Below are 23,858 nucleotides of genomic sequence, written 5' to 3'. Positions count from 1 at the left end.
AACAAGCTAGCCCAAGACTTAGCGGCCTTAAACAACAATTTATTATTTCTCATAGTTCTGTGGGTTGATTGAGAGGTTCAAACTTGGAATTTCTTATGAGGTTGTAGAAAGACAACAGCTGGGGCTGCAGTCATCTGCAGTCTGACTAGGCTTAATATCTAAGATTGCTCACTCACATGACTGGCAGTTAATGCTGGCTATAAGATGGAAGGTTATTTAGGGCTGTGTTACAGATTGAGTGTTTATGTCCCCATTTCTTTATCTATTGAAGCCCTAACTCCTAATTTGATGGTATCTGGAGATGGAGCTTTGGGGAACTAATTGCAGCTAAATGAGGCTGTGAAAGTAGGACCATGGTCTGATATAGCATTGTCTCTCTTACGAGAAGAGACACCAGAGAGCTCACTATCTCTCTCTCCACCATGTAAGGACATGGTGAGAAGATAGCAGGCCAGGAACAGGGCCTTCACGAGAACCTGACAGGCGTGGTTTAGATTTCCAGCATCTAGAACTGTGATAAAGTAAGTTTCTTTTGCTTAAGTCACCAGTATAAGGTATGTTGCTATGGCAGCCTCAGCAGACTAAAATAGGCTGTCACCTAGAATACCTGCATGTGGACTATCCATGTGACTTGGACCTGTCGCAGAATAGTTTCTGGGATCCCTAAGGAAGAGTGCCAAGAGCAAGCATTCCAGAAGGCTCAGAGAGAAACAATAAGACTTTTTTATGACCGAGTCACAGAAGTCCCATCCCAGATCCATTAAGTGGAAGTGGGAATTGGATCCCACCTATTGATGTGAGGAGCAGCATGTTCTTGGAGAAAAGAAATTGTTAACAGCCATCTTGAAAACTATCACACATGGCATTTGAAATGTAAAAATCTGTTTTCCTTTTTTGCCTGGTCTTGGATGACCTGACTCAGATGATTATGGGTAACCTTGTGACCAAGTATATGAGGTTCATGCAGTGGTGTCCTAGTGAGATCAGGTACTGATAAATCTTGGTTAAGGATAAAGAGTAAGGGATAGCAGACTTTTCTTCCAGATGATATGTCAAAGGACAATCATGTGTCATATTTACTATCGAAGTTAAGTTTTAAGGCTTTTAAACTACTATAATTTTATCAATGAACTCAATTCCCATCTTAGTTTAAATACTGCCAAGGTGGCAGAGGATGTCTTGGTGCCTTCTCATGCTATAATTTTATTTTTATTTTAGAGTACTTATCTCCAAATACTAATTCTAGTTACAAGAGTTTTTTTTTTTTTTTTTAGTTACAAGAGTTTTTAAAAATAGACTAAAAGAACACTCTACTCTTTGAAAATGTTGCATTTTTCCATTTACCAAAATGTAAATTATATTTTCATTAATGATTTTCAAGAAAAGAATTAAACTACAGGTCTGTAATATATTATTAGTGGGATTATAAGAGGATAGGCCCACACACTAAATTTCATTTTCTAAAAGAAGAATCCTGAACTATGGAATGTTCATTTGTCTAGTATTTTTTATGGTGAACAAATCTAGAATCTATGGATAATGGTTCTCCGGAGAATGTTCTCTGTGCCCTGTAACTACCTGAGTATAAAATGGAGATCTCTCATGATTGAAAAGGCTCTTCTGTGTTAATGGTGTAGCCATGTACATTAGTTAGAGCCATCACATGTTAATCCAAGAAAGCATATGTTTTTAAGAAGAGACAGGAAGTAGAAGTCTGTATTGACAGTTGAGGATATCTCCCTTCTTCAGCTGTGCCTCATAATAACTTATGACCTGGAAATTGCTACTAAAGCTAGTATCAGGTAAGATCTTTGATTTCTGTTGAGTCCAAGTTAGCAATCTGATCCTTTGCATTACTTCAACAATGATATTAAAAATACCATTTTGACCAATAGGTTACTAATATATTCATTCAGTTCAATCTGTTAAAGAGTGACAAAAACATCACTTAATATCTAAATCAAAAAGATAAAAAATTTATTGCTTAGCATATTAAGAGAAAGCTGGACAGGATAGATAGAATTTTCATTAAGCAGAGCACATTGCTGATCTTGTAAAGGGTTTGGAGGAAGCCATGAAATTCAGGAGTGGTTAAAATTTCAAAGGCTTAAGTGGGCTAACAACCTATGTGGTGAAGCTGATGGCTCAGTTAAAATACTTGTTAACTGGTTGCCATCAGAGGCATGTTTATTGAAGTGAATCTATTTTTCATTGGCTGACATTCTAAACTATAGGGCTACCCCCATTTCTTGGTTTTCAGAGGTATATTTCCTCTGAAGGATTACTGTTGGTCAACTGAGTGAATTTAAACTCTTTCTTGTGGCTATATATGTAACCACAGCTCTAGAACAGTCTGCTGTTTAGAGTGTGGGGCCATTTTTTATTCTCCAATCAAAAATGAAAGGATAAAGGAAAGAAGGAAGGAAGGAAAGGAGAGAGAGAGAAAGAAAGGGAAGGAGGGAGAGAAGGAACGGAAGGAAGGAAAGAAGGTAGAAAGGAGGGGAGGGAGGGAGGGAGGGACACATACAGTACAGTACTTGGGATTCTGTACTATGAGGAAATGGATTTGTAGTCTTCTAAGACCTACATATTCGCCCACCCATGCTATACCAGAGGTTCAGTGATGTACCTCAAACAACCCTCCAGAGATGTGCCTCCAAATATTAAACAAGGTATAAAATATATATTTCAAAAAACTATTCAAATTACCATGGCATGCCCTCCTCAAAAACAAGTTTGAGGTGAATATATGGAACTTTGAAATGTACAAAAGAGATGAGAGACATAATTGAAATCCAACCTGCCACAAAAGAAGAACCAGAAGAGAACTTAAGAGAACTTTGACAAGTAAACAGTACAGAAGGTTTATTAAGTGAAAATTATGATAACCATTGATCTAAGCTAATCTCTTCGGGTGAACCATCACAAATTCTAGTTATTCAAAATGTTTCTTAAAGGAAAGAACAAGTAAAGATGAGGAATCATTGCTGTGTATTTCTATTGATATTATCAGTAGGTGGAAGAAAAAATTCCTTTGTACCATACTGATCCTTTGAGGGAGCATCTGTGTTCTTGAAATGTGAAAATGACACAAGAGGAAAAGATCTATAATTCATATTTTCTTCTTTAACCCGCAGAGTTTCATAACTACAAAATATTTGAATAATACCTATTATTGAGCTCTAATGCTCTGAGCACTATTTGGGAAATCTATCTATCTATCTATCTATCTATCATCTATCTATCTATCACCCTAATATATATATATATTATATATGTGTGTATGTGTGTGTCTATATATGTGTGCATATATATGCATGTATATGTGTGTGTGCATATATATATGAATTTGATGATATACATGAATTTGATTGTGTGTGATACATATATACATACATCAAATTCATATATTGAAGTCTGAGCCCCTAGCTAGTACCTCAGAATGTGACCTTATTTTGAAATAGCATTTTTATAAATAACATTTTTATAAAGGTCACCAGAGTAGGCCCCAATCCAATATGACTTGTGTTCCTATAAGAAGGGAAAATTCGGACACAGAGACAGACACACACACAGGGAAAATAACATATGAAGATAGAACAGGGATCAATATAATGTTTCTACAAGTTAAAGGATGCCAGGGATTATCAGCAAACCACCAGGACCTAGAATAAACATGAAACAAATTCTTTCTCACAGTGTTCAGAAAGAACCAACCCTGATAACAACCCTTGATCTCGGACTTGTAGTCTCTAGAACTGTGAGATAATAAGTTTCAGTTGTTTAACCACCCAGTTTCTGGTACTTTGTTATAATTGCCCTAGCCAACTGAGAGAGATAGACACCCAGATAGCTAGACAGACACAAAGAATTATTCTTTACAAAGTTAAAATATTACCTCCAATATCACTTTTAAAACATTGAATTTTAAAATGTTGAAACTGAGCGTTTTAATAAGTGTGTTTCTTAACTGCCTTGCCAGAAGTCAAAAAGCTAGAAAAGAAGCAGGGACGGGATTCAAATCTATGTCTATCTGACTACAAATCTCCTGTCTGTCCTTCCAGTGTTCCTTCCTTTGTCTCTTCATTCATTCATTCCCACTCTCCCTCCCTCCCTCTTTCTCTTCTTCCTTCCCTCTTTTCTTTTTTAATTCCAGTGTAGTCAACATATGGTGTTATATTAGTTTCAGGTGTATAATATAGTGATTCGACAATTGTATACATTAGTCAGTGCTCATCACGGTAAGTGTACTCTTTTTTTTTTTTTTTTTAATTTATGATAGTCACACAGAGAGAGAGACAGAGGCAGAGACACAGGCAGAGGGAGAAGCAGGCTCCATGCACCGGGAGCCCGACGTGGGATTTGATCCCGGGTCTCCAGGATCGCGCCCTGGGCCAAAGGCAGGCGCCAAACCGCTGCGCCACCCAGGGATCCCGGTAAGTGTACTCTTAATCCCTTCATCTCTTTTATCCATTCCCCCACCACCTTCCCTCTAGTAAGTATCTATTTGTTCTCTATATTTAAGAGTCTGGTTTTTGGTTTGTTTCTCTCTCTCTCTTTTTTTTTTTTTTTTATCCTTTGTTCATTTGTTTTGTTTTTGAAATTCCACATGTGAGTGAAATCATATAGTATTTGTCTTTCTCTGACTGATCCTTTTCCCTTAGCATTATATGCTGTAGATCCATCCATGTTTTGGAAATGGCAAGCTTTTATTCCTTTTATGGCTGAGTAATATACATTTGAGATATATATATAGATAGATATGTGTATCTATATATAGAGATCGTCTTCTTTATCCACTCATCTATGGATAGACACTTGAGCTACTTCCATAGCTTGGCTATTGTAAATAAACATTGGGTGCATGTATCCCTTCAAATTAGTGTTTTTGCATTTTTCAAGTAAATACCCAGTCGTGCAAATCCTGTTCTTTCATTTACATTATTCCGCCTTCTCCCTATTACACTTTAGCTGTTAATAAGCCTTGAGAAGCTGAGCTTCCTATAAACTGATTTTTCTTACTCAAGCTTCTTTAACTCCAAATTTTGAGTCAAGTTGTTTTGGTCAGTATGACATTTTCACTATTAAAATTTCCCTCATCTATTAAATAACTACCTTTTACCTAAGTCATAGAAATTCCAGTGTTTGAATCTTCCTAGAAATTGTTAAGATAGTCTAATCACCCTCCCCATTTATTTCTGTCCATCGAGCATAAATGAACTTCAGACATTCTCATTCTTTCTAACTCTTCCTACTCTTCCTTGCAGATGTTCAGACTTCTAGCTTCATGAACATATATCAGAGGCCAGGTCTTATAAGGAGTAGTAGATAACTGATGAGGTTGTATGAATTCAGGGAACCAGCAACTAAAAATCTTCCTTTAACTATTTAGTGATAATAAAGTCTTATCCTAGGAGTTGTATTCCTTTAAATCAATGATGGATTCACTTTTTCCAAACCAGTGCCTAGGAATGGACATGGTTCAAACTATTGTAATTCATTTCTATCATAAACCGAATGAATTTCACCTTCCTTCATGTGAACAATGCTTTCTCCATTATTAACCTCAGAAAGTCCAAGTTTACGCTCAGTGGTCGGTTGCAAAACAATTTCAGATTAATTACACAAAACTCATGCTCAAACCAATAGATAGAAGCTTTAAGCATGAGACATCATCAAATTGTTTTGTTTTTGTTTTCTTCTCTAAACCTGAACTCCAGTTCTTTAAAAGGAGAAATCTCAGGGACCACCAGGGATGTTTTCAATCAAATTTTCTATGCCAATGCTTCAGTTTATAATCTATCAATTTGCTTCCAAATATAATTAACACTACTGACTGTATTCTAACAAGGATTTTATTTATAAGTGTAGTATTTTCATCTCTAAATATGTCCACAATCACCTTCTTCACTCCATATCCACATTGTAACATTCCAGCAAGAGGAAGAATCTAATTTCTCTCCCTGTGACTCTTGATCAGCCTTACTGATTTGCTTGACTTGTGTTATAAGGCAGAAGTGATGTTCTAGAAATCCTTTCTGACTAGGTTTCTTAGAATACTCAGTTTGGGCACACTCCCTCTAGGAATTCACCTTCCCTGTTCTGAAAAGCCCAATAACATGAAAGGCTACATATTGACACAGGAGTTCAGTGATCAGCTCCAGCAGAGCTTGTAGTTAACATCCATCATCAACTGCCTACCATGTGAAAGAGCCATCTTGGATGACCAGCCCAGTCATGCCTCCACCTGATTGCAGCCACATGAAACACCAAGTGAGGACAATCCAGCTGATCCCAAACAGTTCACAGTACTGAGGGAGATGATAGTATTGTTTAAGCTATTATATTTTGGAATTGTTTGTTACAAAGCAATGGATGATGGAACAATAAGATCGGCTTATGATTGACTCTATGACCAAGCACCATTTTTGTAAACAAATGATTCCAGATATTATTTCCAAGTATCTAAAAGCAAAGCATTTTCATCAGTGTTTTCTTTGTAGAATCCTGACCACTCCTGAAGAGCAAAAGAATCTACCTAATTAATTAGCCAAAGAGATAAAATTTTGGAAATTAATTTTAAGAGGAGCCATTTTTTAAAATAAGCAATTGTTATTTAATTTAAATTAACAAATGCCTTATTTTTAACATTTAGAGCTAATTATGTCCAGTGTAGTTTCAAATCATGCTCTTGCACAGTGGGTAATAGCCACTTTATGGAATCAGAATTTGAATCAGAATTTTTTCCAGGCCATTTGCAAGTCTGCATGAATTTGGAAATTAACCTTTAGCCTTGTTATCTCATCTCTCAAATGAGTATTATGATAGCACACTACTCACAGGGTATTAGTGAATTGTAAATGAGAGCATATATATAAAGCATGTAGCATGTTCCTTGGCACACAATAAGCATTGATAGAATATTATTGTTAGTCTCTAGAATATTAATAACTAAGCAAATTTCAGTAATGCATAATTAAAATACTGTCCAATATATAAATATAAGGTGTAAGAACGATGTTCACTATTGTTTATCTGTTAGTGATCTCTGGGAGTTGATAAATTATTGTTACTCTGTGTGTGTGTGTGTGTGTGTGTGTGTGTGTGTGTGTGTATTGTCAGGGAAAGGAAAATTGTGTCTCTGATGCACAAAATTTTATCAAAGTCCTTTTACCAAACCTATTACCTTTGGGAATTAAGAATTGAATGTTGAATATCACTCAATGTCAACCCTGCTAAAGGACAGAATTGATTATTGGAATCCACAGTCACAGCCAAGTTTAGGCCTACTTACAACTTATTTCATTGAAATGGGAATATGATATCAAATTATTTTCCAGAATTAGGGGCAGAATTTTTTTCTAAAGTAGTTCTATGAGTAAAATTATTTTGTTTAGAGTAAGAAATATATTGAATAAACATAAGAGCCTCATTTTTAAATTTAACTTAACAGAAAGCATTTATTTTGTGTTATAATAATGTCAGAAAATATTATATTGTAATTCAAAGATAATTGAAAGGACTTTTAAATTTTATTTTATTTATTATTATTATTTTTTAAAGATTTTATTTATTTATTCATGAGAGACACAGACTCAGAGAGAGGCAGAGACACAGGCAGAGGGAGAGGCAGGTTCTATGCAGGGAGCCCAATGTGGGACTTGATCCCAAGACTCCAGGATCTCGCCCTGGGCCAAAGGCAGGTGATAAATTGCTGAGCCACCCAAGGATCCCCAAAAGGACTTTTTTAAAATACAAAAATATACATTTATTTTTTTTTAATTTATTTTTTATTGGTGTTCAATTTACTAACATACAGAATAACCCCCAGTGCCCGTCACCCATTCACTCCCACCCCCCGCCCTTCTCCCCTTCCACCACCCCTAGTTCGTTTCCCAGAGTTAGCAGTCTTTACGTTCTGTCTCCCTTTCTGATATTTCCCACACATTTCTTCTCCCTTCACTTATATTCCCTTTCACTATTATTTATATTCCGCAAATGAATGAGAACATATAATGTTTGTCCTTCACCGACTGACTTACTTCACTCAGCATAATACCCTCCAGTTCCATCCACGTTGAAGCAAATGGTGGGTATTTGTCATTTCTAATAGCTGAGGAATATTCCATTGTATACATAAACCACATCTTCTTTATCCACTCATCTTTCGATGGACACCGAGGCTCCTTCCACAGCTTGGCTATTGTGGCCATTGCTGCTAGAAACATCGGGGTGCAGGTGTCCCAGCGTTTCATTGCATCTGTATCTTTGGGGTAAATCCCCAGCAGTGCAATTGCTGGGTCGTAGGGCAGGTCTATTTTTAACTGTTTGAGGAACCTCCACACAGTTTTCCAGAGTGGCTGCACCAGTTCACATTCCCACCAACAGTGTAAGAGGGTTCCCTTTTCTCCACATCCTCTCCAACATTTGTTGTTTCCTGCCTTGTTAATTTTCCCCATTGTCACTGGTGTGAGGTGGTATCTCATTGTGGTTTTGATTTGTATTTCCCTGATGGCAAGTGATGCAGAGCATTTTCTCATGTGCGTGTTGGCCATGTTAGGTCTTCCTCTGTGAGATTTCTGTTCATGTCTTTTGCCCATTTCATGATTGGATTGTTTGTTTCTTTGCTGTTGAGTTTAATAAGTTCTTTATAGATCTTGGAAACTAGCCCTTTATCTGATATGTCATTTGCAAATATCTTCTCCCATCCTGTAGGTTGTCTTTGAGTTTTGTTGACTGTATCCTTTGCTGTGCAAAAGCTTCTTATCTTGATGAAGTCCCAATAGTTCATTTTTGCTTTTGTTTCTTTTGCCTTCGTGGATGTATCTTGCAAGAAGTTACTATGGCCGAGTTCAAAAAGGGTGTTGCCTGTGTTCTTCTCTAGGATTTTGATGGAATCTTGTCTCACATTTAGGTCTTTCATCCATTTTGAGTTTATCTTTGTGTATGGTGAAAGAGAGTGGTCTAGTTTCATTCTTCTGCATGTGGATGTCCAATTTTCCCAGCACCATTTATTGAAGAGACTGTCTTTCTTCCAATGGATAGTCTTTCCTCCTTTATCGAATATTAGTTCACCATAAAGTTCAGGGTCCACTTCTGGATTCTCTATTCTGTTCCACTGATCTATGTGTCTGTTTTTGTGCCAGTACCACACTGTCTTGATGACCACAGCTTTGTAGTACAACCTGAAATCTGGCATTGTGATGCCCCCAGATATGGTTTTCTTTTTTAAAATTCCCCTGGCTATTCGGGGTCTTTTCTGATTCCACACAAATCTTAAAATAATTTGTTCTAACTCTCTGAAGAAAGTCCATGGTATTTTGATAGGGATTGCATTAAACGTGTATATTGCCCTGGGTAACATTGACATTTTCACAATATTAATTCTGCCAATCCATGAGCATGGAATATTTTTCCATCTCTTTGTGTCTTCCTCAATTTCTTTCAGAAGTGTTCTATAGTTTTGAGGGTATAGATCCTTTACATCTTTGGTGAGGTTTATTCCTAGGTATCTTATGCTTTTGGGTGCAATTGTAAATGGGATTGACTCCTTAATTTCTCTTTCTTCAGTCTCATTGTTAGTGTATAGAAATGCCACTGACTTCTGGGCATTGATTTTGTATCCTGCCACGCTACCGAATTGCTGTATGAGTTCTAGCAATCTTGGGGTGGAGACTTTTGGGTTTTCTATGTAGAGTATCATGTCATCGGCGAAGAGGGAGAGTTTGACTTCTTCTTTGCCAATTTGAATGCCTTTAATGTCTTTTTGTTGTCTGATTGCTGAGGCTAGGACTTCCAGTACTATGTTGAACAGCAGTGGTGAGAGTGGACATCCCTGTCTTGTTCCTGATCTTAGGGGAAAGGCTCCCAGTGCTTCCCCATTGAGAATGATATTTGCTGTGGGCTTTTCATAGATGGCTTTTAAGATGTCGAGGAATGTTCCCTCTATCCCTACACTCTGAAGAGTTTTGATCAGGAATGGATGCTGTATTTTGTCAAATGCTTTCTCTGCATCCAATGAGAGGATCATATGGTTCTTGGTTTTTCTCTTGCTGATATGATGAATCACATTGATTGTTTTACGGGTGTTGAACCAGCCTTGTGTCCCGGGGATAAATCCTACTTGGTCATGGTGAATAATTTTTTTAATGTACTGTTGGATCCTATTGGCCAGTATCTTGTTGAGAATTTTTGCATCCATGTTCATCAGGGATATTGGTCTGTAATTCTCCTTTTTGGTGGGGTCTTTGTCTGGTTTTGGAATTAAGGTGATGCTGGCCTCATAGAATGAATTTGGAAGTACTCCATCTCTTTCTATCTTTCCAAACAGCTTTAGGAGAATAGGTATGGTTTCTTCTTTAAACGTTTGATAAAATTCCCCAGGGAAGCCATCTGGCCCTGGACTCTTGTGTCTTGGGAGGTTTTTGATGACTGCTTCAATTTCCTCCCTGGTTATTGGCCTGTTCAGGTTTTCTATTTCTTCCTGTTCCAATTTTGGTAGTTTGTGGCTTTCCAGGAATGCGTCCATTTCTCCTAGATTGCCTAATTTATTGGCGTATAGCTGTTCATAATATGTTTTTAAAATCGTTTGTATTTCCTTGGTGTTGGTAGTGATCTCTCCTTTCTCATTCATGATTTTATTAATTTGAGTCTTCTCTCTCTTTTTTTTAATAAGGCTGGCTAATGGTTTATCTATCTTATTAATTCTTTCAAAGAACCAACTCCTGGTTCTGTTGATCTGTTCCACAGTTCTTCTGGTCTCGATTTCGTTGAGTTCTGCTCGAATCTTTATTAACTCCCTTCTTCTCTTGGGTGTAGGATCTATTTGCTGTTTTTTCTCTAGCTCCTTATGTGTAAGGTTAGCTTTTGTATTTGAGTTCTTTCCAGTTTTTGAATGGATGCTTGTATTGCGATGTACTTCCCCCTCAGGACTGCTTTTGCTGCATCCCAAAGATTTTGGATGGTTGTATCTTCATTCTCATTAGTTTCCATGAATCTTTTTAATTCTTCCTTAATTTTCTGGTTGACCCTTTCATCTTTTAGCAGGATGGTCCTTAACCTCCACGTGTTTGAGGTCCTTCCAAGCTTCTTGTTGTGATTAGTTCTAATTTCAAGGCATTATGGTCTGAGAATATGCAGGAGACGATCCCAGTCTTTCGGTATCGGTTCAGACCCGATTTGTGACCCAATATGTGGTCTATTCTGGAGAAAGTTCCATGTGCGCTTGAGAAGAATGTGTATTCAGTTGAGTTTGGATGTAAAGTTCTGTAGATATCTGTGAAATCCATCTGGTCCAGTGTATCATTTAAAGCTCTCGTTTCTTTGGAGATGTTGTGCTTAGAAGACCTATCGAGTATAGAAAGAGCTAGATTGAAGTCACCAAGTATAAGTGTATTATTATCTAAGTATTTCTTCACTTTGGTTAATAATTGATTTATATATTTGGCAGCTCCCACATTCGGGGCATATATATTGAGGATTGTTAAGTCCTCTTGTTGAATAGATCCTTTAAGTATGATATAGTGTCCCTCTTCATCTCTCACTACAGTCTTTGGGGTAAATTTTAGTTTATCTGATATAAGGATGGCTACTCCTGCTTTCTTTTGAGGACCATTCGAATGGTAAATGGTTCTCCAACCTTTTATTTTCAGGCTGTAGGTGTCCTTCTGTCTAAAATGAGTCTCTTGTAGACAGCAAATAGATGGGTCCTGCTTTTTTATCCAGTCTGAAACCCTGCGCCTTTTGATGGGGTCATTAAGCCCGTTCACATTCAGAGTTACTACTGAGAGATATGAATTTAGTGTCATCATGATATCTATTCAGTCCTTGTTTTTGTGGAATGTTCCACTGAACTTCTTCTTAAAGGGGAATTTTAAGAGTCCCCCTTAAAATTTCTTGCAGAGCTGGTTTGGAGGTCACATATTCTTTTAGTTGCTGCCTGTCTTGGAAGCTCTTTATCTCTCCTTCCATTTTGAATGAGAGCCTTGCTGGATAAAGTATTCTTGGTTGCATGTTCTTCTCATTGAGGACCCTGAATATATCCTGCCAGCCCTTTCTGGCCTGCCAGGTCTCTGTGGAGAGGTCTGCTGTTACCCTAATACCCCTCCCCATAAAAGTCAGGGATTTCTTGTCTCTTGCTGCTTTAAGGATCTTCTCTTTGTCTTTGGAATTTGCAAGCTTCACTATTAAATGTCGAGGTGTTGAACGGTTTATATTGATTTTAGGGGGGGATCTCTCTATTTCCTGGATCTGAATGCCTGTTTCCCTTCCCAGATTAGGAAAGTTTTCAGCTAGAATTTGTTCAAATACATATTCTGGCCCTCTGTCCCTTTCGGCACCCTCGGGAACACCAATTAAACGTAGGTTTTTCTTCCTCAGGCTGTCGTTTATTTCCCTTATTCTATCTTCATGGTCTTTTAATTGTTTGTCTCTTTTTTCCTCAGTTTCCCTCTTTGCTATCAACTTGTCTTCTATGTCACTCACTCGTTCTTCCACCTCGTTAACCCTCATCGTTAGGACTTCTAGTTTGGATTGCATCTCATTCAATTGATTTTTAATTTCTGCCTGATTAGCTCTAAATTCTGCAGTCATGAAGTCTCTTGAGTCCTTTATACTTTTTTCTAGAGCCACCAGTAGCTGTATAATAGTGCTTCTGAATTGGCTTTCTGACATTGAATTGTAATCCAGATTTTGTAACTCTGTGGGAGAGAGGACTGTTTCTGATTCTTTCTTTTGAGGTGAGGTTTTCCTTCTAGTCATTTTGCTCAGTGCAGAGTGGCCAAAAGCAAGTTGTATTGGGAAAAAGAGAAAAAGAGAGGAGAGAAAGAAGGAAAGAAAAGAGAAAGAGAAAAAAAAGGGAAGAGAAAAAAAAACGAAAGAAAAAAAAGAAGAAGAAAAAGAGAAAGAAAAAGAAAGGAGAAAAAAAAAGGGGGGGTGGAGGAAGGAAACAAATCAAAAAGCAAAACAAAACAAACAAACAAAAAAAAAACGAAAAAACAAACAAACAACAACAAAAAAAAAACCAAAAAAAAAAAAAAAAGAACCACCGGGGAGTATCTTCTGATTCTGTGTACTTTAAGTCCCTTGGCTTCTCCTGGAAGTTGTCCGTCCAGCTGATCTTCTGGGGGAGGGGCCTGTTGTGCTGATTTTCAGGTGTTAGCACTTGGGGGAGCTGCTGTGCCCCTGCCTGGTGCAGGGCTCAGGGGGGTTGTTTACCCCGTGAGGCCGCAGGAGGAACAGCCCCAGTGGCGGGGCAGCTCTGGAAACCTGGAGTCAGCTCCGGCAGGAACTCCGTCTGCAGCGCCTGGAGGCTCCGGGCGGGGCCGCTGATCTGCTCAGCTGGGGCAGGAGCGTCCTCGCTGTCCTGGGCCCTCCCGGCCTCTGCCTGTCCCGGGGGAGGCCGGATCCTGGGCTGTGTCCCGGCGCCCTGTGCTCCGGAGCCTGCGCTGGTGGATTCGCGCTCCCGGGCCGCGCAGCCCCCTCCGCGGAGCCGCCGCCCGAGCCCCTCCGAGCTGCTCCTGGAACCGCGCAGCCCCCTCCGCACGGAGCCTCTTCCTCTGCCCGAGCCCCCCGAGCTGCTCTGGGTCCCGCCGTGCGCGCTGCAGCCCTTAGGGAGCTCGGCGCACTCTCCTGGGCGCGCAGTTGCTGTTACTGTCCCCGGGAGCCCGAGGGCATCCCCGCCCTCCTGGGTCCTGCTCCACCTCCCCACGAGCCCCTTTCCGCCCGGGAAGGTCGGTGCAGCTCCTGCTCCTCCGGGACGGGGCTCTCCTGTCCTGGGGACACTCGCCCCGGCCTCAGCCCGGCTCCTCGCGGGCCCCTCCCCCTCGGAGGCCTTTTGTTTCACTTCTTTTTCCCCGTCTTCCTACCTTGATAGAAGCGCGAACTCTTCTCACTGTTGCATTCCAGGTGTTCTCTCTTTAATTCTCAGGCCGAATTCATAGATTTTCAGGATAATTTGAAGGTTTTCTAGGTAATTTGGTGGAGACAGGTGATTTGGGGACCCTACTCTTCCGCCGTCTTGCCCCTCCCCCCCAAAAATATACATTTAAAAACTTCTTATGCCAGAGGCTTTTTGTATTATTTTAAAAATATGCCTTCTATTCACATTGACATGTATTTACATTTAAAAAATTTGTATTGAGAATAATTAATATTAGATATAAGTTGTTTACTTCCATGATTTAAGTCAACTCATAATTTTTGGTATCTTTATCTCTATATTTATAATAGTACTTCATATTTTTTTTATTTTTCCCTGCTCTGGACTGAGCAGAGGAAACAGTACTCTGGACAATATGGTAGTTATACTTACAGAGATTGGACAATAGCAAATATTGGGAAGGCTGTTATTGCAATAAACTCCTAACTGGTCTCTCTGCTTCCATTCTTGGCTCTTCAATCAATTCTCAACACAACAGGCAGAGTGATCTTGTAAAAACAAAAGCCAGGTCTTGCCACTAATATGACCCATCCAAATAGCTTTCCATCTCACTCAAAATAGGAGCCAAAGATATCACAATGGCCTAAGGTCCTACATTAGCTGCCACCACCCCCTAGTCCATTACCTTTCTATTTTCATCTCCTACTATTGTTTCCCACACTCACTCAAGTCCAGCCACACTGACCTCTCTGTTTTTCATTTAACTCACCAAGCATAATCTCATTTTCCTGCCTTTGCACTTGCTGTTCATTGTGCCTAAAAATGCTTTCTTTAATTCATTCATTCAACGTCTTATTTAATTATGTTTATTTACCACTTTTTATGAGCTAAGCATTTTCTAGGAGCTGTAGTGAACAAAACAACATTCAAGAATCACTGTCCTCATTAAGCTGATAGGAAGTGGGGCCAGTAAACAAGATAAATATATACCCAAAGAACTATAAGTACTAAGGGGAAAAAATAAAGAAGGGATGAGAAGGACTTGAAGAAATGTTAGTGATCAACTTCTACAAATGACTTAAATGTTACAATTTCAATGAAGCTTTTCCTAACTAAACTATTTAATATTGTAACCCTTGAATTCTTTTTCTCTGTAACAACTATTACTATCTAACCTATTTTTGTATTTTAGCTATTTATTTGGGGGGGGGTGTTATTTCCTAAATCTAGTTACTGGACTATAACTTCTATATGGAGTAATTTTTTACTACTTTGTTCACTGTTATATACTCACCACTTAGAACAATGCCTAGCACATGATAAGTATTTGTTTAATAAATAAGTATTTGTTTAATAGATGAATGACCAAAGTAAGGAAATGTTATAACAACTGAGTAGCAGAATGGTACCATCAGATCACCTAGGCCAACAGGACTGATAGTAGCTAGTGAAAAACAATTGATAGAGAAAGTTGACATAATAGACAATGATCATAGAGAGCCAAGCACAGACTCTCATAGGGAGATCTCTGACTCTTGGTGCATGAATTGCTTTCTCTTCTTTTTCCCACTGTTCTTTAAAGTTATTTTCTCCCATGTTGTTCCAGGAAGGGTATTGTAGAAGGAGAGTATGGTATTCTAGGAATAGTATGGTATTCTAGGAACACCATAGTAAACAAACACTATAGTGACTTAAGATATTAAAGAGTCATTCAAACCTAAGACTGCCATTGACACACTTGGAGAAGTCATAATTGACATTGAGCCATGACGAGATACATGAAGGATAGTATGGTCTTTCCTGAAATGCCTGGTTCAGATTGCACAAACAGTGATCCTAGTCAGGTGACAGAGGTATCCACTTACATTTTAATGGAGACTGAATCTCCATATATCTTTAAAGTAAGACATGTCATATCAGAGACCATAATTTAGATTTCTTTGTCCCTCAAGTATATCTTTTTTGTCCCATTGGGTCCTTAAAATTAATTTAGAGTGCTAAACAACCAGAGCATTTTCATACCTGTAAGTAAATCTAGAAACATTGTAGATTAACATTTAAAGTCATAGATATATGGAGAGTTTGATTTTGAATTTTAAGTATGTTAAGACTATCATAGTTATTTTTAACAATTAATTAAATATTATTTCTAATATGCAAAATAATTCAGATATTCTCAAACATATCCAATCATACCTTTGCAGTAATGTTCACTCAGGAAAGATCTGTTAAGCATTTAAAATGCTTAAAGAACCAAAATACATTCAGAATTCTCTAAAAACAAAAATAATTTTCAAATTTTTTCGCAGTTTAGAAAAATGCATTTATTTGAGATGTTGAGGCAGACCACATTGTGCTTCATTGTTTGTCATCAAATCAACATCAAAACTATCTTTTTGTGTGGCTGCCTCTGCACAGCCCAGAGGAGAAAATCAGAATTACATTCCCCAGAATCCTTTTCTCTAAATGGTTTCAAGTTAGAGCCAGTCAAGAAGAGACGAGATTTGGAAAAAGTAAGAGCAGAAGATGCCATTATTCTTTAAGGGAAGCTGGCAGATGAGTGGACAGATATAATATATGAAACAACTCTCAGCTGAGCTTCTTGAGAATCACTCACATTCCTGTGGCAGACTGAGTCTTCCCTGACCTTCACATCCCCCAACAATTTCAAGGTGATGTAAACCTGTAGCTTCTGTATTAAGGGTGTTCATGCTTAAATGCACAGGGTGAAATTTATTTCTCTGAATCCTAACTAAATATGTATATAATTCTGAGAGAAGGAATCTTCTAGCACTAACTTCTTACCTATTATGATCTCACATACCAATAACAATTTGCATAGCAATAGAATATTTAAATGCCTTATTAACAAAAATATTAATTCTTAAGATCCAGTTAGATCTAGTGAAGTTAAATATACCAAAATTCTACAAAAATGAAATTAGGAAGGCCATGGTTAAACTTTTCCCCCTGTTCTAAATAAGTGTAAAACTGGACAAAGTACATGAGACAAGTGTTTTTAGGCACTGGAAAACAAGCAATGCTGAAGTGTGATTCTTGAAAGACAGGAAATTGAGTAGATTAGGCTTGTTAGTCCTGTTTTCCCAGACTTTCTGCCGGCAGTACTTTCTAGGCCATAGCCCAGAGAAGTGGAACTCAAACAAAGCAAGTCAACTCATTAAACTAAAAAGACAAATATTAGTGCTGAGACTGCTGAAGAGGCTAAAATTTGTGGAGAAGAGTGCTAGTAAAAAAGTAAGTGTAGAAAGAAGATACCTAAAACACTGTGAAGTGTTCCTCACAAGTTTTTGACTGAAGGCTGTGCTGTGCAAGTCCTTTGTCAAGACTAATTCATAACTGTGTGAGATGATAGATATTAACTAAATTTATTGTGATAATCATTTCATGATATATACATATGTTCAATAGTTATGTTATATATTGAACTTATACAGTGTTGTATGGCAATTATATCTCAATAAAACTGGGGAAAAAAGTTTAAAATACAGACTATGTGGATGTCAAGACTTGATGACAAGATTATAGGACTGATAGTTAATAAGAGAGATGATGCAGTGTAGATTGCTTAGAAACTTAGTAGTGGGGCAGCCCGTGTGGCTCAGCGGTTTAGCACCACCTTCAGCCCAGGGCCTGATCCTGGAGACCAGGATCGAGTCCCACATCAGGCTTCCTGCATGAAGACTGCTTCTCACTCTGCCTGTGTCTCTGCCTCTCTCTCTCTCTCTCCTCTCTGTGTATTCTCATGAATAAATAAATAAAATCTTAAAAAGAAAAACTTAGTAGTGAATCTCAGCTACTTAACTGAGAGCTCAAAAAAACCATGTCTTAGCAGTAACAGCTATGGCCTTAACTAAAAGATATACCCTATGACCAAGAACAAAACTGAAAGATAACACAAAGAAAGAAGCCAAGCCTGACAAGATTAAAATGATCCAACAGTGCTTTAACTCCTTTCCGGGGGAATAAATAAATAAATAAATAAATAAATAAATAAATAAATAACACTCCATTCAGAAGACAACTATTTAATCCAGACTCACTGTAATAAACTATGCATAATATCCATGCAGACACAATGTGATACACAATCAAGGAAATAAGCAATCAATAGCAACAGATGATCATATATCACAATTCACAGAGAAGGATCATAAAGGAATTTTTATAAATATGTTCAAGGATTTAAAGTAAAAGATGGATGTCATGATTGAATAAAAGAAATTTAGAAGATAAATGTAATCCATAAAAAAGAATAGAGTAGAAATTACAGAGCTGAAAAGTACCCTTACTGAACTGGCAGTAAAAACAAACAAACAAACAAACAAAAAAACACACCAGAGGGATGCCTGGATGGCTCAGCGGTTTAGTGCCTGCTTTCGGTCTGGGGCATGGTCCTGGAGCCCCAGGATGGAGTCCCACATCGGGCTCCCTGCATGGAGCCTGCTTCTCCCTCTGCCTGTGTCTCTCCTTCTCTGTGTCTCTGATGAATAAGTAAATAAAATCTCAAAAAAACAAAACAAAACAAAACAAAAACACCAGAATGAGAATCACATGTAAATTAAAATGTAATGTTACAATATAATTCATGCAAACTAAAGTGCAATGAAACAACACAAACATTACTGTATATAAGATCATAAGGTCACACATATTCACACACACACAAATACTGAGGTAATAAATCATAAATGTGAGAACCAATAGGTAAAAAGAGAAAAGAAGTAGAAGCAGATGATCAAGGAGAAAATAAAAATAATAATAAAATAAAACTAAGAGATATCTCTTCCAATGATAATGATGAGAATGTATTGTAAGATAATGCTCCTGAGAAGTATGCCCCTGACATAAAAAAGAAGAAATGAGAGAAGAAAATTCAATTTGTAGTCTGTTTAAACAAAAGCTTTTATCAATTCTTAATTATCTATTGGCTGTGCATAAATCAGTTTCAACATTTTTATCACTTTAAAATATCAATTTATTTCATATTTACATGGGTCTAGGCAGTATTGAATAGTATGTATTCTACAATGTCTAGACAGGTTTATTATGATTATGGGCAATTTCAGTATGGCTTTTGCCGCCAGTTTCATTTTTTTTCTTTTTGTAAAAATAATAAAATAATTATTTACACGATTACCAAACTTTTTAAGAACACCAAAAGTATAACTTCCCATCAGTAATGAGAATATTTTAAATTTCCACTCAATACCAGCAACTGTAGTGTTTTTAAATTAAATCATACATATCAGCTGCAACGTTTAAAATTATTCACACATTGTTAGTAATAGCATTTATGGTGTTAACTGTCTTGACTTTGAACTGTCATTTGCAGAAATTTATAACACAAATTAGAAGCAATAGTCCATACAAGAAGAACCTTTTGTTATTTAATAGAGCCCTTCAATTGCAAAGAGCAAAGAACTCAACAATGTCAAATACAGTCTCATAAGCAATTGGGATATATATCTTGTAGAAGCTGAGTACTTCACAGTGTTTTCCTATTTGTCTCTGACAAATAACTATTATATATGAACTCCTTGATCATGCTAAATGGTAGTTGTTTCCCTTTAAAAATATTAGATTTCTTATTATAGTCTTTTTCATTTTGACCAAGTGTATTATTCTTTTACTCTTTGCCTTGAAAGCTGGATTATATGACATCAGAAAAGTTTCAGGCTATTTAGAAGATCAGATTTACACAAAGCTACAGAAGATTTAGTAATAATGGAGTTTTGTTGGATGCTAAGTTGACTTTTCTCAGTCTAAAATTTTTTTAAATTATTAATGGAGGAATAGCCTCAATAGGCTGTAGTCATTCCCTCCACCACCACACCTATCTTAAAATCTCTCTTTACTTTTGTTCTTAGTTGGGCACTTTGTGAATCTTTGTTATCAATAATGATGATTAAGCACTTTTAAAAATTTCAGCTTTCTTCCTTTTCTACATTGTGGATTTTCTTTCTTTTGTTCACTTTCTACTTTGGTGCTTAGGTTTCTAAACAAATATGACATCATATTCACAATTTGCTTTTCTAATTTTGCCCCATTTTCCAGAATTATGTTTTGTTCAAATCATCCTGCATGTTATGGAATAAAAAATTTAACCAATTTAACTCTTCTATGATTAATAACCTAATGTGGAATGCCAAAATCTTGATTTATAAAGACTCTTTCCTTGTAGAAAAAATTCTGATTAGTTTGTAACTAATACTAATACTATTTTAACAGCAGTATTTCAGGAGAATTTGTTATTTATTAAATGACAAAACACCTGAACCCAGTCTTTTACTAACCGATGTTCCATCAAAGCAAAAAAAGATATAGACTGAACAATGAACTATATAGTATGTTTCCAGGAGGGCAGATGGAATATTGAAAGCTGTCCTGCTTGAACTCAGATGTTTGAAGACCACCTATAGCCAAGGTCCATCTGGCAAGGTCGAGCTGTTGAAAATGTGGGGATTGAGGAAAACAGAAGAGGTAGGAAAGTAGAATTTGTGATAAAAACTTCATTAATGTATCATTAGCCCTTATAAGAATCAGTTAAGAAAAGAGCGAAACCAACAAGAGTTAGCAAATCATATGCCTTGTGTGTAAATCAGAAACAAAATACAACTATCTTTTCATATTTTCATGGAGATACTTCTAAAATTTAATACTGTTATTATTGAATAACAATTTCTGTGCATCATAATCACAAGGAAAACTAAGCAATAGGATTTGTTTTGCTGATACATGATAAAATGTTTCGTGATTGAATATTCACTTAAAATTGTTTTATATCAATTTCTGTATCTACCTTACCCTCATTAGATACCTTTTTTTTTTTAAGATTTTATTTACTTATTCATGAGAGACACAGTGAGAAAGAGGCAGAGACACAGGCAGAGGGAGAAGCAGGCTCCATGCGGGGAGCCTGATGTGGGACTCGACCCCAGAACTCCAGGATCATGCCCTGAGCCAAAAGCAGACACTCAACTGCTGAGCCACCCAGGCATCCCCTCAATAGACATTTCTTGAATTCATTTCTGAAACATCCAATATCAATGCAAACTGCAGTTATTAAAAATTCAAAAATAGTAATAACATGAACTTTGCATCACATATTATATGTATTCTAGTAGTGTCTGTTCATCCAAAGATACTGACCTGTCTACTTATTAAAACAAGGATGCATCCAAATAAGTTTCACATTTTAATTTCATATAATATGCATCTCCCAATCATGTATAATTGTTCTAAATAAACATTTATTATTTTTATTAATTTATACGTAACATCTTTTATGTTTAGAAAACTAAATTATACTAATCTATTTGAAGTTGACCCTTATCAAGAGTGCAATGAATATAGATGAGAACACTAGAGGCTTCCATATAACACGATAGATTGAATGATGTGTTTATTTCTGCTCCATCTCAAAACTTCACTGTAATACAGTAATGGGATAGAAGGAACATAAATTTACAAAAACAAAGATGAGAGTCCAAGATAATGAGAGTGGAAAAAGAGACATAAACAAAATGTGAAAGCTTAAAAGTGGATATAAGAGTGGTGATGGACCTGGCTGGTAAAGTAAAACTGACCCCTAAATATCTCTGAAGGCAGATGTGTAGGTGCCAAGAGCTGGAGGATTGTTTGAGAGTCTTTACAGGCAGTGGTTAGATTCCAAAATGCCCATTCAGTGCAGTGGGGCAGTTCTCAACTTTCACCATCATACCAGAAGACCAAAGCTCCACTCTCTAGAGCATGTGAAGTAGATAGACTGGATTCTGAAACAAAAGGCACAGCAGAAGGGGGGGCGGGGGATAGATGGGACACATACTCAAAAGACTAGGATTAAGTGGAAATTGGCCCACAAAACATTGAAAACTATAGTCTACTTTAACATATTGACTGCAAGAATGCTGGGGGCCACGTTTACAACTGCACAGGCAAGAAATCAGAAGAAGCCTTTCTAAAAAACTGACTTGCCTCAAAGAAAAGATCTGCAGATACTCAGATTTGAGAATACTCCCATCAAACTGGGAGATTCCCTACTGCTGACACTTATAAAGTCCAAATAGCATTTTGATGCCTCAAGGGCAAGTATAAGCAAACAAAAAAGAGGATCACACAGATTTGAAAAATCCTTCCCTCTAGAAAGCGACCAAAATAAAATTAAACAAAGGAACCCAAAGAAAACAGAATTTAGGAAACAGTAAAAAAGTAACTAAGATCTTCAAAAGTGAGAAGATATATAAGATAAACATTGTTAATTTTAATGAGAGTATTCAAAAACCAAAAACTAGGGGTGCCAGGGTGACTGCCTTGGGCTTAGGTCATGATCCCACGGTCCTGTAATGGAGCCCCATGTCAGGCTCCCTGGTCAGCAGGGAGGCTGCTTCTCCCTCTCTTTCTGACCCTCCTCCCACTCATGCTTTCTCCCTCCCTCTCTCTCTCTCTCTCTCTCTCAAATAAATACAAATCTTAAAAAAAAAAAAAAAAAACTAGTTCTTAAAAAACATCGGTCTCACAAAATAAATAAAAATGTAATAGAAGTTATGGAATTTAAAAGTTGAGGACATTTTCCAGACATTAGAAGAAAAAAAGAAAAAAAGAAAAAGAAAAGTGGGAAGTTGAAGAGAAAAGACTTAAAAATTAGAGAACCTGTCAAACAGGTCCAAATAGTAAGTTAGCTGTTCCAGAGAAGGACAGAGAAATTGAGGACAGTGAAAGAAAAAGGAAATCAGGAGGGGGAATTATTCAAGAAATTATAAAATCATTTCCTGCAGCTGAAGACATGAGCTGCCAGCATAGAAAGACAGGGCCCCGTCAATGACTTGCATGATCGGTAGGAAGAGGAAAGAACATACAAAGGATCAAAAATTAGAATATCATCAAACTACATCATAGCACACTGCAACAAGAAGACAGCAGATCAGTCTTTAAAATTTTATCAATCAAATGTTAAGGCTGAATAAAGCCATTTTCAACATGTTTATTTTGTTTATTTATTTACTTTTAGAGAGAGAGGAAAGAGCATGATGGGGAAGGACAGGGAGAGAACCTTCAAGCAGGTTCCATGCTCAGTACATGGAGGCTCTTTCTCATAACATTGAGGTCCTGATCATGTGAGGCTCTTTCTCATAACATTGAGGTCCTGATCTCAGGGTCAAGGCTCCCTCGAATAAAGACATTTTCTTTAGATTTTATTTATTTATTCATAAGAGACACACACAGAGAAGTAAAGACATAGGCAGAGGGAAAAGCAGGCTCCCCACAGGGACCCTGATGTGAGACTTGATCCCAGGACCCCAGGATCATGACCTGAGTTGAAGACAGATGCTCAACCACTAAGCCACCCAGGTACCTCTGAATAAAGCCATTTTCAAACCACAGGATCTCACAAGTAAACCTCCCTTTCACAAAATCAGTGAGAAAACCAAAAAAAAAAAAAAAAAAAAAGGTAAAATCAAGCTCCATGGTTTGAGGACTCCAGTGCAAAATTTTATTATTATTATTATTACTAATTATTATTATTAGTAGTAATCTCTCTTCTATCTCATTCTTACTCCAAGAGCTATCCCACAAGGCTTATTAATGAGGGGAAAGAAATATAGAAACCCAGAAGGGAAGGAGGAGGGGGAGGGATTAAAGAATTCAACCAAGACTCCCTTTGCAGGGGGTGAAACTACCCAAGCTGCCAGCCTACAACAAACCCAAGTAGAAAATGGAAAGCACGAGTTAAATTTCATGCTTTTCAACAACATTAAATGAAGTTTAAATGTTTCACTATGATTTAGAACGAATCTATTAATTATTAAATGAGATTTTTTTTTAACCTGAAATTGACCAAATGATAATCATCCTAAATTTTATCTAGGAACATAATGTTGAATCAGGCCAAATTTCTTGATAGGCTCATTAAGCAGAGATTCTGAATTTAATGTTGCAGCTCAGGGAGTTAGAAAAGACT

At 37.3% G+C, this 23,858-nt stretch overlaps 1 long non-coding RNA gene across 1 annotated transcript in view; it reads left to right on the top strand.

Moving 5' to 3' along the window:
* The first annotated feature begins 1,562 nt into the window (after positions 1-1,562).
* Positions 1,563-23,858, top strand: part of LOC140602259 (uncharacterized) — a 57,000-nt gene continuing 34,704 nt past the window's right edge. The window contains exons 1-2 of the long non-coding RNA XR_012005230.1: positions 1,563-1,802; positions 20,257-20,380. This is a non-coding gene — a long non-coding RNA (uncharacterized lncRNA). The remainder of the gene's footprint in view (positions 1,803-20,256; positions 20,381-23,858) is intronic.

The sequence above is a fragment of the Canis lupus genome, chromosome 13 (genome assembly GCF_048164855.1).
Source record: "Canis lupus baileyi chromosome 13, mCanLup2.hap1, whole genome shotgun sequence".
Lineage (NCBI taxonomy): Eukaryota > Metazoa > Chordata > Mammalia > Carnivora > Canidae > Canis > Canis lupus.
The sequence above is the reverse complement of the archived record's forward strand: the minus strand, read 5'-3'. Positions and strand labels throughout refer to the sequence as shown.